Consider the following 12,860-nt stretch of genomic DNA (forward strand, 5'->3'; position numbering starts at 1 on the left):
TGTTTCATTAATCCTCTGAAGTCAGCAGGGACCAACCAAAGCTTGGCTCTGACTGAGACACGGAGAATCCTTTCCTTAAGCTCAGGTAGATGGTGCTGCTGATGGGCGGCTCACGCTGGTGCTTGTAGCAGAGATTTCTTCATCCTGTTCAGGTGTTTGGGAATTAAGGCTCTGTGCTTGGCATGCATGCATATCTCTTATTTTTATTCTGCTGCCAGGAGTGCTATCATTCTCTGCACACCACAGGTGCATGCTTATATTCACTCGGCATTCAATATCAGGCACAGCAGGCATAAAGCTCAGCTTTTAATAGAACGAATGAACAGATAACAAGTGTGATATATTCACCCTGACCCGCATTCCCATATTGTAAAATACATAGGGCACCTGAGCAACAGAGGCACGCACACATGATTCATGGTAGATATTGTAAACCTTTTCTTAGCATTTATTTTGCAAATAACTTGTGATTACAAATAGTATTTTAAGTCAAATTTTAGAAAATGGGCACCCTGACTTCCCTTACGTTTCCTTCCCTGTAGCTTGACGGTGCGGCCTCGTACCTGCAGAAGACAGAAAGTAAGACAGTGACATAGAGGTGGCACATTGCATTTATGAGACAGTCACACAGAGGTGGTACATTGCTTTTCTAAGACAGTCACATAGAGGTGACGCATTTCTTTTCTATGTTCGATTTCAAAATCAGTAATCGTAATCGATGTTGTTAATCAGGATACCTTTAGTTCACCTTTTAAGAAATATTTCAGTAACTGTTATTAAGGCATGTTATTCCCATTGTGACATTGCTTAGTCACACATGCTCCTTCAGTGGTTACCTGGATAAAATTGCACTGGTAAAAACAACTGGACCAAGCCCAAATTTGGACAGCATCTCTGCTTTAACATCTTTTTCACTTGATTCTAACGAAATCACAACAATCAGATGTTTAACAGAGCAAAGGGAGGCGATGACTAGGAGTCTAGTATGAGTCAAATTAAACTTGGTGTTATAGAGGATGCCTTTGGATCGAATTTGTGAGTTGCGTAGTAGTTACGAAGCTTGAGTTTGCGAACATACTTGTACATATCTACACGAGTCCCTGCATAATCAAAATTACTTTTAGTGCTGTAAGAAAGACCTAAAGCCAGAATGTCATTTTCTTTCTGTGGCAGTGTTACATTAGTAAGATTAATGACAGTTTGTGAGTCATTTCGCAATGTTATATTACTTACTTGCGTTTTCATTGTTTGCGCTGTTTTTTGTAGGTTTGTTTTGAATTCCCATTGTCTTTGTTTGTGGCATCTCCGCCTTGCGCTGCGTTTCCTGTTTGCCCTTTGCTTGTATTGGCATTTCTGACACCAGAACTGAGAGTCTGCCTCCGGTCCTGGCGCATACAATCCAATTCTTGTGCTAGGGTGAATTTGCGAGTCATTATCTGACTCACTATCAACATTTATATAAACGCGTAATGGCTGCAAATAAACCAGCATTCTAAGCACTGATTCCTGGGTCCGTGTCTGCTTACTTCTTGAAAACGGAGATAGAGAAAAGCAGCGACTTTCATATATACATATATATACACGGACAAATAATGTGTTAACTGCTAATTTAATAAATTGTCAATTTAGTTAAATCATTTAATAATGATGTTTGGACATGAGATGTACTAAATGACCCTTTTGAATATATTTGAGTTTACAAATAATCTAATTTTATTGGACACAATGAACAAGAATTATGTCAAATGTTTAATTTACTTGAATTTAAATTGACAAATCAGGGAGATTATTGCAAGTTCCATCATGGCGCCATTACTACTATGTGTGATAGTTTGAAAATGCAGTCCTATTTTTATGACTGGTGGCGAGTAACGCTGGAGCGCTCTGTAAATAAAATGGCGCTCTTTGTTTTTTGTAGGGTTTACAGCAGAGGAAGGCGGTCACGCCGAAACGCGTTCTGTGCAATAAATAATTTGAATTCTGCCCTGTGAGTGCGACCATTATTTCCGTGACGGGGGAGGAAATTGGAGCGATACATATATATATCCAACACTAGTTTCCTGCGATGAAGAAAACCACCAAACAGGTCCAGAATAACCACATTTAATGTTTGTTGCAGGTAGCAAACAGGAAAACAAGCAGGTTTTTCACCACATCAAAGTCCAGCAATGTCTGACGCGTTTCGTGTTAGATAAACACTTCCTCAAAGACGCTGGATGCTGGGTGCAATCACGGCGGTTTAGGCAGCACCTCTTAAATGTTCCCAGACCACCTCCCCGGTGGGCGTGGCCTCAGCAAGGCCCGATGGTCCTTGTAGTGCTTTGTCCTGCTCCAGTGAGAGCCTTGACTGTACCTTGCAGTATTAAAACATTAAACCCCAGTGGGTTGTGAAATTCATGCTGGTGCCCCCGCCGCTGTTATTGTCCTGCAACAAGTGGGACCCGTTCCCATTATGACGGCGTCTTGTGGCGTCGCCGCAGGAGTGCTGACAGCACCGGGGCTCTCGACCCGGCTCAGGTAAGCCGCCAAACTATCCAACACTAGTTGCCTGAGATGAAGAAAACCACCAAACAGGTCCGGAATAACCACATTTAATGTTTGTTGCAGGTAGCAAACAGGAAAACAAGCAGGTTTTCACCACATCAAAGTCCAGCAATGTCTGACGCGTTTCTTGTTAGATAAACACTTCATCAAAGAGGCTGGATGCTGGGTGCAATTACGGCGGTTTAGGCAGAACCACTTAAATGTTCCCAGACCACCTCCCCGGTGTGCGTGGCCTCAGCAAGGCCCAATGGTCCTTGTAGTGTTGTGTCCTGCTCCAGTGAGAGCCGTGACTGTACCTTGTTTTAATTCTACATCGCAGGCAACTAGTGTTGGATATATATATATATATATATATATATATATATATATATATCCCAACACTATCAGCACAGTCGACACTGGAAGCAGAGAGCACGTTGGTATCCTAGCAAAACGTGCTTTATTACAAACCCCACACCCCCCGCAGACGTGTTTCGCCTCACGGCTTCGTCCCCGATGCTGAAATACAATTAATAAGTGTGGAGGGGCTCCTGCCCCTCCCTGCACTGCCCCGGGCACCACCACCTCCCGGGGCTATGCAAATGATGGGAGGGGGGCGCTGCCCACCTCCTGGAGTCCTTGATGGCCCTGGGGCCCCCCACTCTGGCTCCTGCAATGTCCTGGTGTGCCCACTGTGGGACATTGCTGTTTGCTGTGACAGGGCAGGAACACGGCTCCGCCATGTTATAGCAAACTCTGCTTCGCTTCATTGAAGCGAGAGCAGGAAACCTGCTCTTGCTTCCATGAAGTGAAGCAGAATTGCTTTTGAGCAAGGGGAGCTGGATGTCAGCAGCTCCCCTTGCCCAAAAGCAATGCCGGCTCCCACAGGAGGCGGGGAGCCGGCAGGGACTGCGGAGTCATTGGGGTCTGCAACTCGGCCCCCCTCCCATAAAATATTATTTTAAAAAAGAAGGCTGGCCAGGACCCGGGGGATGGGGTCCACGGGGCCACTATTGGCCCTGGGGAGGGAGGCACACAGCACCCCCTCCCGGTAAAATTAATTATACAAAAAAGGGAAGGCCGGCCCCCCAGGATGGGTTCCCCGGGCCATAATTGGCCTGAGGAGGGGGGCCATGCGGCCACCCTCCAAACAAAAAAATAAAAAAGAAGGCTGGCCAGGCCCCGGGGGATGGGGGAATTGCCTCTGGAGGGGGGCCACGTGGCTCCACTCCCCAATTGTTTTTTTTTTAAACGACAAGGCTGACAAGGCCCTGGGGGATGGGGTCCCCGGGGCCAGAAGTGGCCCAGGGAAGAGGGCCATGTGGCCTCCTCCCATAAAATATATATTTTTTTTAAACAGCAACTCACCAGAGACCCTGCCCCCTCCCTGCATGACTCTGCAAGCCCACCTCCTGGTCCGCTCTGTGTTGGGGGAATAATGCCTCACTGCTAGTGAGAGTCCCCACGGCCAACTAGGCCACCAGGAACCTCCAGCAAGTCCCACACAGTGGGATTACTGAGAGGTGGTACAGGGCTTACCTCCTTTTTACTAGGGGTGGGCGGAATTTGCGTAATCGCTTTACACAAATCTCTCCGAAATGGTTAAAAATTTCGTCGAACATGCAGAAATTTCGCGAACATGCGTAATTGCTAGTTCGGGCTGCTTTTTCCCTGTTCGCAATTGCTGTTTGTGTGCTCAGGGGGAAATATCTTGCAAACATGCATTTTGAGAACGCGAAGTCGCGGAACGCAGAATTTTGGGCAATTTTGCGTTCTCTGCAGAACGCAAAATTACCCACATTTTGCAAATTCTGCGAGCGGAACAGAATTTACCACCAAGGCCTACTTTTTACACCACTCTGCAAAAGGGCCTTGTGTCGCACTTTTGGTAGGGTGATGAAGTCCCCTAGTGTCCTAAGTACCTCAGTACTGAAGTGGACTTCATCTCTCAAGTAGCAGTGCACCAGGAGGTGCGTTTGCAGAGTGGTATAAAAAGGGGTCGTGGCCTTGCACCACTCTCAGCAGTCCACCTGTGTGGGGCTTATTGGAGGTACCTGGTGGCCTAGTTGGCCCCCAGGGACCCTCAGTATTTAAGGAGAGGTTATGCCCCAACTGAGAACATGCCAAGAGGCATGTTTGCATAGTGGTGGAGAAAAAGGCGTGGCCTGTAAAAAAACCTTAGAAATTCACTGAAAAAAACATACATTTCAGGAACGTTATAGTTAGAAATTAGCATTTAAAAAACATTGAAATTCACTGAAAAAAACATAGGTTTAAAGAACGTTATAGTTAGAAATGAGCATTTAAAAAACCTTTAAAACTCATTGAAAAACACCACAGGTTTCGGGGACGTTATAGTTAGAAATTAGCATTTAAAATCCCTTTGAAATTTACTGAAAAAAACATAGGTTTCAGGGACTTTATAATTAGAAATTAGCATTTAAAAAACCTTAGAAATTCACTGAAAAAACCACAGGTTTCAGGGACATTATTGTTAGTTGGACATTTCACTCGTACAAACCAAAGACATTCGGTCATTATAGTTAGTTGAGCATGTCATGAATGATGTAATATGTGACGTCATGAGCAGTGCATTGGGGGCAAGAGTTATAGTGAGCTCAACTAACTATAACGGCCAAATTTCTCTGGTTTAGTACGTGTGAAATGTCCAACTAACTATAACATCCCTGAAACCTGTATTTTTTTCAGTGAATATATATATATATATATATATATATATATATTTATTTCAAAGCAGAGATCCAGAGAACAGGAAATCAGGTGAGCCCACAAGATATATATTTGTGGTGTTCGCTGGCGGGGACCCCCGGGGCACTGTTTTGTGAATCCGTAGCCCGGATGAAGAAGCGAAGGCCCCTGTGAGCTGTAGAACCAGGTGTACACATTCTGCAACTGCGACGGTCGTCTGAAGGCTCCTACCACTGGTGAAACCCGGAGAGGGAAGATCGGAAGGTGGGGACCCAGTGGCGCAACGACGTGGAGGCAGTGAAGATAGGACCCAGAGGAATCAGCATTTAACAGGCGGGGAGTGTGCAGCACAACGCGGTAAGCCTCTCGGTATTTGACCGTTTGAGAGCGAACGTGCGTAGTGCATTAATAAACAAAAGCCATACAATGTCCGCAGACATGCTTAAAGATCGCGAGTTGGCGGCAGCGGGGCTGTTTTCAGACGCTCCGGACGAACAGGGAGCCAGCGAGGCGACTAATGTGGAAACCAGCAGCAGCAACCAAAGCAAAGGGCTGCGAGATAGTCTAAGGGTGCTGGAGAAATTAAAACAGCAGGAACAAGCGAAATGGTGGGAGGCTCGGTCCCTCCAACGATATCTGGATGTGGGCAGGGTACCGAGGGGCCTCCGAATAATGTTAGCGCCAAGCAACGAGACCCCCAGCCCTGACATGATGGCGGAGTGGGGGGAGTGCAATTTGGACTCTTCGCGTCGACTAATGGAAGTCTTGGTGAAGTGTGCCATAATCAACAGGAGTCTGTTGCAGGATAAAATTGAGGCGCTGGAAAAAGATATAGAATTACTGGGGGATCCACAACAAAAAAGCAAATTGGTGGATGACATGATTGCACGCCTGAAAAAAGAGGAGGAGAAAATTAAAAACAGAAAAAGCTATAAGTTCAGGTGGGACAGGGACGACTACACAAACGGGCAAATCTTCACGTTTGCCAAAAGATATAATTCACTGAGGGTGGCAACGGTGAATAAACGTGGAGGTACAGGCAATGCGGAGCGAGGGCCTGAGGAACTTCCATCTGCCTCAGACTTTAGCTCCGCCGCTGAAAGTGGATCAGAATCTGATAATACTATGGGAGTAAGATCGGCACTGAGCAACATTAGACTGACATTGGGGGAAGAAGTGGAAGTTCTCAAAAGCAGCCGCAGGGATACATTGAGATCCAGTACCAAAGTACAAAACAAAACAGGGCAACAAGGAGGAGAAGGGGATGCAAGGTGTCAAATTGACACCTGTGTCTAAGAATGCAGCAGAGATAGGCTTCATGAAGCCTAGTCAACTGCACTCTTAGACACAAGCCTCACCACCTACGCTCCCCAGGAAAGCCCAAACATGTACCTTTTTGCCCCATATTTAAAAATTGACGCATGTAGGTAGATGCGTCACTTTTTAAACCTCTGCGCCACATTATACTCAAAAATGTAAAAACCATTAATTTTCTCCAAAATCGTTTTTGACATCACATTTAGGAAACACAGCACAGTTCCTATGTACAATCATCTGCCTCACAGCAGGGATAAGACTGAGACAAAATCTTGCACCTGCCTCACAACAGGGATAAGACTGAGGCAAACGCTTTCACATGGAGCTTCACAATTTTACAAAATACATTTCCTCTATGCAAACAAACTCAATATGCTTCCTACACTGACTTAACACAGGTAACATCATTGTAAAGAGTCAAATTGACACCTGTGTCTAAGAATGCAGCAGAGATAGGCTTCATGAAGCCTAGTCCACTGCACTCTTAGACACAAGCCTCACCACCTACGCTCCCCAGGAAAGCCCAAACATGTACCTTTTTGCCCCATATTTAAAAATTGACGCATGTAGGTAGATGCGTCACTTTATAAACCTTTGCACCACATTATACTCAAAAATGTAAAAAACATTTATTTTCCCCAAAATCGTTTTTGACATCACATTTAGGAAACACAGCACAGATCCTATTTACAATAATCTGCCTCACAGCAGGGATAAGACTGAGGCAAAATCTTGCACCTGCCTCACAACAGGGATAAGACTAAGGCAAACGTTTTCACATGGAGCTTCACAATTTTACAAAATACAATTCTATATAACTATATAACTCAATACTTTCTCGGGAAGCATAGGTGGTGAAGCCTGTGTATAAGAGTGCAGTGGATTTAGACATAGGTCTCATCTTCTTTGTACTTGTGGACAGAGCTGTCTTCCACTATACTCTTCAATACAGGCCTCACCTTTTTTGCACCCCTGGAGAATCCTCACCTGATCTGTAACCCTGTATACATTGTTTGCTTTTTGTCATTGCTTTGTTGTTTGATAATAGTGGTCTATAATGTGCTATTTTTTTATTTAACACAGATTGAAATCCACATTTGAAGAGTAAGCAAACATGCCCACTAGGGAAAGGAAAAGAAAAGGATGTAACCGCCAAAAATCAAAAACAGCAATGGAATTACAGCACTCTTCCACAACAAATACTTCAAAAAGCAGGATCCAAGCTCCTGGTAAGACAACTAAGTCTTTCTTACATAACACATGTACTTTGAACAAAAAAATGGACAGCATGTAGAAAAAGAGAATGACAGAGTAAATTTGAAAAGGAAGGAGAGAACCTCAAAGAATCCTACAACTGGAGCAGGAGAGAATAATATGTATAGGAATAGAAGGCAGAATCAGTTTAGAGACATTCGTAAACGAATGTTTCGCAATAGGGTGGTTTTAAATTTGTTAAAAAACATTAGGAAAGGTAAACAGAGAGCTGTTTTTTATAAGAAAAAGAAAAGTGTAGAGAAGATTGTTGATCAGGCTTTTGAAGTTAAGAAAACATTATTTATTTTAATAATCAATAGAATTAGGACACTTAACAAGACAATTGATGTTTTCAAATCAAACAATAGATGGAAAAGAGTAATTAATCGGACTAATTTTTGTAAAGTTTTTTCGGGAGAATGGATGCACAGTTCAAGTTGTGAGCCATTTTTTAATGAGGAGAGTTACTTTCAGGATAATGATTTAGTGCATGCAGTTGACACCAGTGGTCGAGCGTATGAAGTGAAAGACGGTTGTCCGATTGAAAAAGAGAAACTTGTGCCTAGAGAACTAGAAGAGGTGTTAACTGATTAAGTTTTAGGGAGACGTACTAAGGGTCCAGTATACACTTGGAAGTGTAGTAGTATTTGTAGTGTGCAACAGGAATCAATTGATTTGTTTTGTAATTTCTTACGTACATATAGTAAGAAAAGTATAAAGCAGAAAGTGAAGTTGTTGCAAGACTTAGATCCTTGCAGAGTGAGAGGAATCACAGGTTTGCAAGGCCATTCACTGGCTTGTCTTTCTAGAAAAGTCTGTCAGAGTGTTTTTCATCATTTTAGGATGTTAGCAGTGCATCATACCAAAATGAGGAAATTAGTGAGAATGTTGTATTATGCAAAAAGTCCCGCACTTAAGCTTAAACAATTAAACAGTGCTCTTTTGCATGGAACTGAATTAGATATGAAGAAGATTTATGAAGAAATTGAGATTTGTTATTTTCGTGAAAAAGAGGACAGTGTTGAAATTGAGACAGCAATTCAAGGTAATGTGGAAGACAATGTACAGATTTTAAATACAGAAATGTTTGAGCAGGAAATTACCAGGTTTAAGGTGAAATCAAGTGAAAGGCCGAATTTTACTTGTGTGTGTTGTCGACGGACTCATTATAAGATTCAGACTAGGTTAGTTGATTTATATGCAAAAAGTGAAAAGATGGATAATTATGAGTGGAAAGATTTAGCAACTTATTTGTGGGTGGAGAATTGTTTTGATTTGAGTTCTGATCAGCGTATTTGTAAATATTGTTATGATAAATAAATCAAAACAGAATGCCTGCTAGAGCTGTTCATAATAATCTGGACTTGGTAGACATTCCCCGTGAATTGATGGATTTAAATACATATGAGTCTATTTTGATTCAATGTGTCCATCCTTTTCAGGCAATTGTTCGCATGGAGCCTAAGATAGGGAAATTGCCTCCTACAGATTTGCAGAGAGGATTAAAGGGAAGAGTTGTTTATTTGCCCCTAGATTTGAAAAAAAATATTGATACAATTGGTATAGAAAAAGTAGAAGAGGAACTTTTAGTTATTCTAGTTAATGGGGTTTCAACAAAGAGTAATAAAATCTGGCAAGATTTAGTGGATGTTAGGAAAGTCAAAAAGGCAACGTTGTATTTAGTCAAAAACAATGAGTACTACAAAGATGTATGTGTTTCAGCAGAGGAAACAGCTGCAGATGAAGACAGTGATTGTTCAGGAGGCCAAATTGAAAAAGTTGATGTGTCTAGAAGTGAAGAAATATATGAACATTATACTGTTCATCCTTTGCATTCCAAAGAAGTAATGGGGAATGCAATTGAATTGTTTCAAATGAAAGCAGCAAAAGGAAGTCCCATTAGTGTATGGGAAGAAAGTTTGGAAGCTCGTTGTTTTCCACAGCTATTTCCAACATGTCGAGGTGGACGATATGACGATCGGCCACTTCAAATTCCTGCATCTGAATATCGAACTGTAAGATTATATGCTGAAGATGCAAGGTTTTGTCAATGCATTCCCTATTTGTTTCATCTACTGTATGAAAGTGACTTGTCTGGGCTTTCTTATGCAGTAAACCATATTCTGAAAAGTGGAGCACATCTGCAAAATGTTTCGGCGAGGGACTTTATGGAGAAAGTGAATCTGCAAGATAATATTTTAGAATCTCATCTAATCAATCTCATGGCATGTCAGCGTGGTACAAACGAGTATTGGTACCGTCGCCATGGGGAATTGAAATGTATGCTAAGAAACTTAGGAACTCCTACATGGTTCCTCACTCTTAGCTGTGCCGAGTATGCATGGGAGGACTTACTTCAATTTCTACGAGAGGACAATGCTAATATACAAAATATAGAATTCAAAACACCTGTAGAACTGTGTTCTTTGGATCCAGTGAATGTATGCAGATATTTCAATCATAGATTTGAAGCTATGATGTCCTTGGAGAGGTTTTGGATTTCTTTTGGAGAAAGGAGTATCAAGCGAGAGGTGCTCCTCACATACATATGTTGTTATGGATTAAAGATGCACCCAAATTTGGAACAGATTCAGATGAGACAGTGATGAGCGTCATTGAAAAGTATTCAACATGTGCTGTTCCGAAAACTATCGAAGAAAACAATTTAAGGCAACAAGTTTTACGCTTTCAATCCCATCGTTGTGGAAAGTACTGTCGTCGAAAATTCAGAAACAAGGACAAGTTCTACACAAAATGTTGTTTCGCTTTTCCACGACCAGTGATTTCTAAAGAAAGAGTAAATAATTTGATGTCTTCTCTGCGACATACTGTGACGAGAAAATCACCCAAAAATACATACAATTTAAAAAGAAACGAAGAGTCCAAGTACATCAACGACTACAACCCAGTGATTTGTCCATGTGGAATGCTAACATGGATATCAATTCGTTGCTGACAACTCTATTGCTGTGGCTCGATATGTGACGTCTTACATCACAAAAAAAGAAAAGACAGAACTGAAGGAAATGTGGGAGGACATTTCACATGAAAAGAGCCTAAGCAAGAAATTGTACAGTTACAGTCTGAAGATGTTGTCACATCGAGAAATTGGAGCATATGAATGTTCTGATCGATTGTCGTCAGCAAGTCTCTATGCCAAATCTAGAACCATCATTTGGGTGAGTCTAGGTCTTGCTGCAACACGAAATTGAGTTTTGAAATTTGTACAAGAGATAGAGTATTTGGCGGAGAACGAACCAGAAAGTACAGATATTTTGAAGACAAACATGTTGGATACATACTATGCAAATAGAAGTCCTCACCTTGAGAACGTTTGTCTCTATGAAGTTCTGCAAAGATATATTTATAAGAGGAACATCAGAGAAGATATCAATAATGGAATATATGGAATCATTGGATGTGAAGGATGTCTAGTGAAACAGAAAAAAGGTCATTTGATTAATCATCGAAAATTGAGTTGTGAAAATCCAGACAAAAGAGAATTTTACTATTTGGCTCTTTTGCAACTCTTTAAACCATGGCGAGAAGAAGAGGAACTACTTGGAGATTTTCTCTGTTATGAAGACTCTTTTAATGCTACGAAGGATACAATAGAATGTCCTGTTTTTCCAAATTATCTGCAAATGTTGAATGAAGAAATAGAGCAAGAATCAACAATTGCTGCAGAGATTGCGAGAGATAGTTCTCAAGGCAGTCAGAGTTCTGATTCATTGAGTCAGGATCCACTAGGAGGACCAATTATCCAAAATGAAGCTGCCACTGCCATGGATGAAGTGGAAAGAGCTATGGAGCAAGCTCAAGAGGATGTAATTAATTTAGAAGATTTGGTGAAACAATTAAACCTTGAGCAGAAACTGATATATGACGAAGTCATAGAACAGGTTGACCATGGATTGAGTCATGAGAAGAAAGAGTGCTCATGTACATCATTTAAGCCTGTCCGACTGTATGTGAGTGGAGAAGCGGGAACTGGAAAAAGTTTTCTGATTAAAGCAATTGCATCTTATCTGCAGAAAAGGACTGAATCACCGCTGTCTTGTGTTGTTACCGCTCCAACTGGGCTGGCAGCACATAATATTAAAGGGATTACTTTACATCGTTTACTGATGCTGCCAGTGGAGCATGATAACAAATTGCAATATCACAAGCTATCTGGAGATGCGTGTTCCGAAGTTTCAAGAGTCCTGAAGAAAATGAAACTTCTTATCATTGATGAAGTAAGCATGGTGTCAAATATAATGCTTGCTTTTGTGCATTTGAGAATGCAAGAAATTCTTAGAACAGACTATGATGATTTATTTGGAGGAAAACATAATATTGTTTTTGGAGATCTTCTGCAGTTGACTCCAGTGAAAGGACAACCTGTGTTCAAAATGCTCACACATGAAGATACCAGGAAGTGCCTAGGAAGCATTGGAAACATTAATATATGGTTAAACTTCAAATATGCAGAACTGCTTCAAAATATGCGGCAGGCAAAGGATGAAGATTATAAAAATATTTTACAAGATGTAAGAGTAGGAAAAATAAGTCAGCAAGGGAAAGAAGCTTTACATGGACGGTTAATTTCTAATTTGTACCCAAATGAAAACATTCTTCCAGAGAATATTTTTAAGAAAATTAACGAGAAGAAATCTGCCATATTTTTGATGCCTACTCTGAAAGAATGTTCCATGTTCAACAACAAAATGCTGAAGTTAGAAAATGAAGAGATAGTGAAACTGGAAGCTATAGATAAAATAGAGCATATGGGAGCAACAATTATTTTGTCAGAAAATTTGAAATCAAAATTGGATTCATTGGAGAAGACTATATCTAAAACTGCTGGTTTTGAAAAGACTCTGAATGTGTGTTTAAATTGTCGTATTATTTTGAGAAGGAATTTAAATGTTGAAAGAGGTCTGGTAAATGGAGCAATGGGTCATGTTGTTGGTTTTGTGAATTACAAAAATAGATATGGAATTGAAATTTTAAAAATTAAATTTGATGGCATTGACGAAATAGAACAAATTTGTCGTTGTTCAGCTAGATTTTTG

This window comes from Lissotriton helveticus, chromosome 1_2, assembly GCF_964261635.1.
Source record: "Lissotriton helveticus chromosome 1_2, aLisHel1.1, whole genome shotgun sequence".
In the NCBI taxonomy this organism is placed as follows: domain Eukaryota; kingdom Metazoa; phylum Chordata; class Amphibia; order Caudata; family Salamandridae; genus Lissotriton; species Lissotriton helveticus.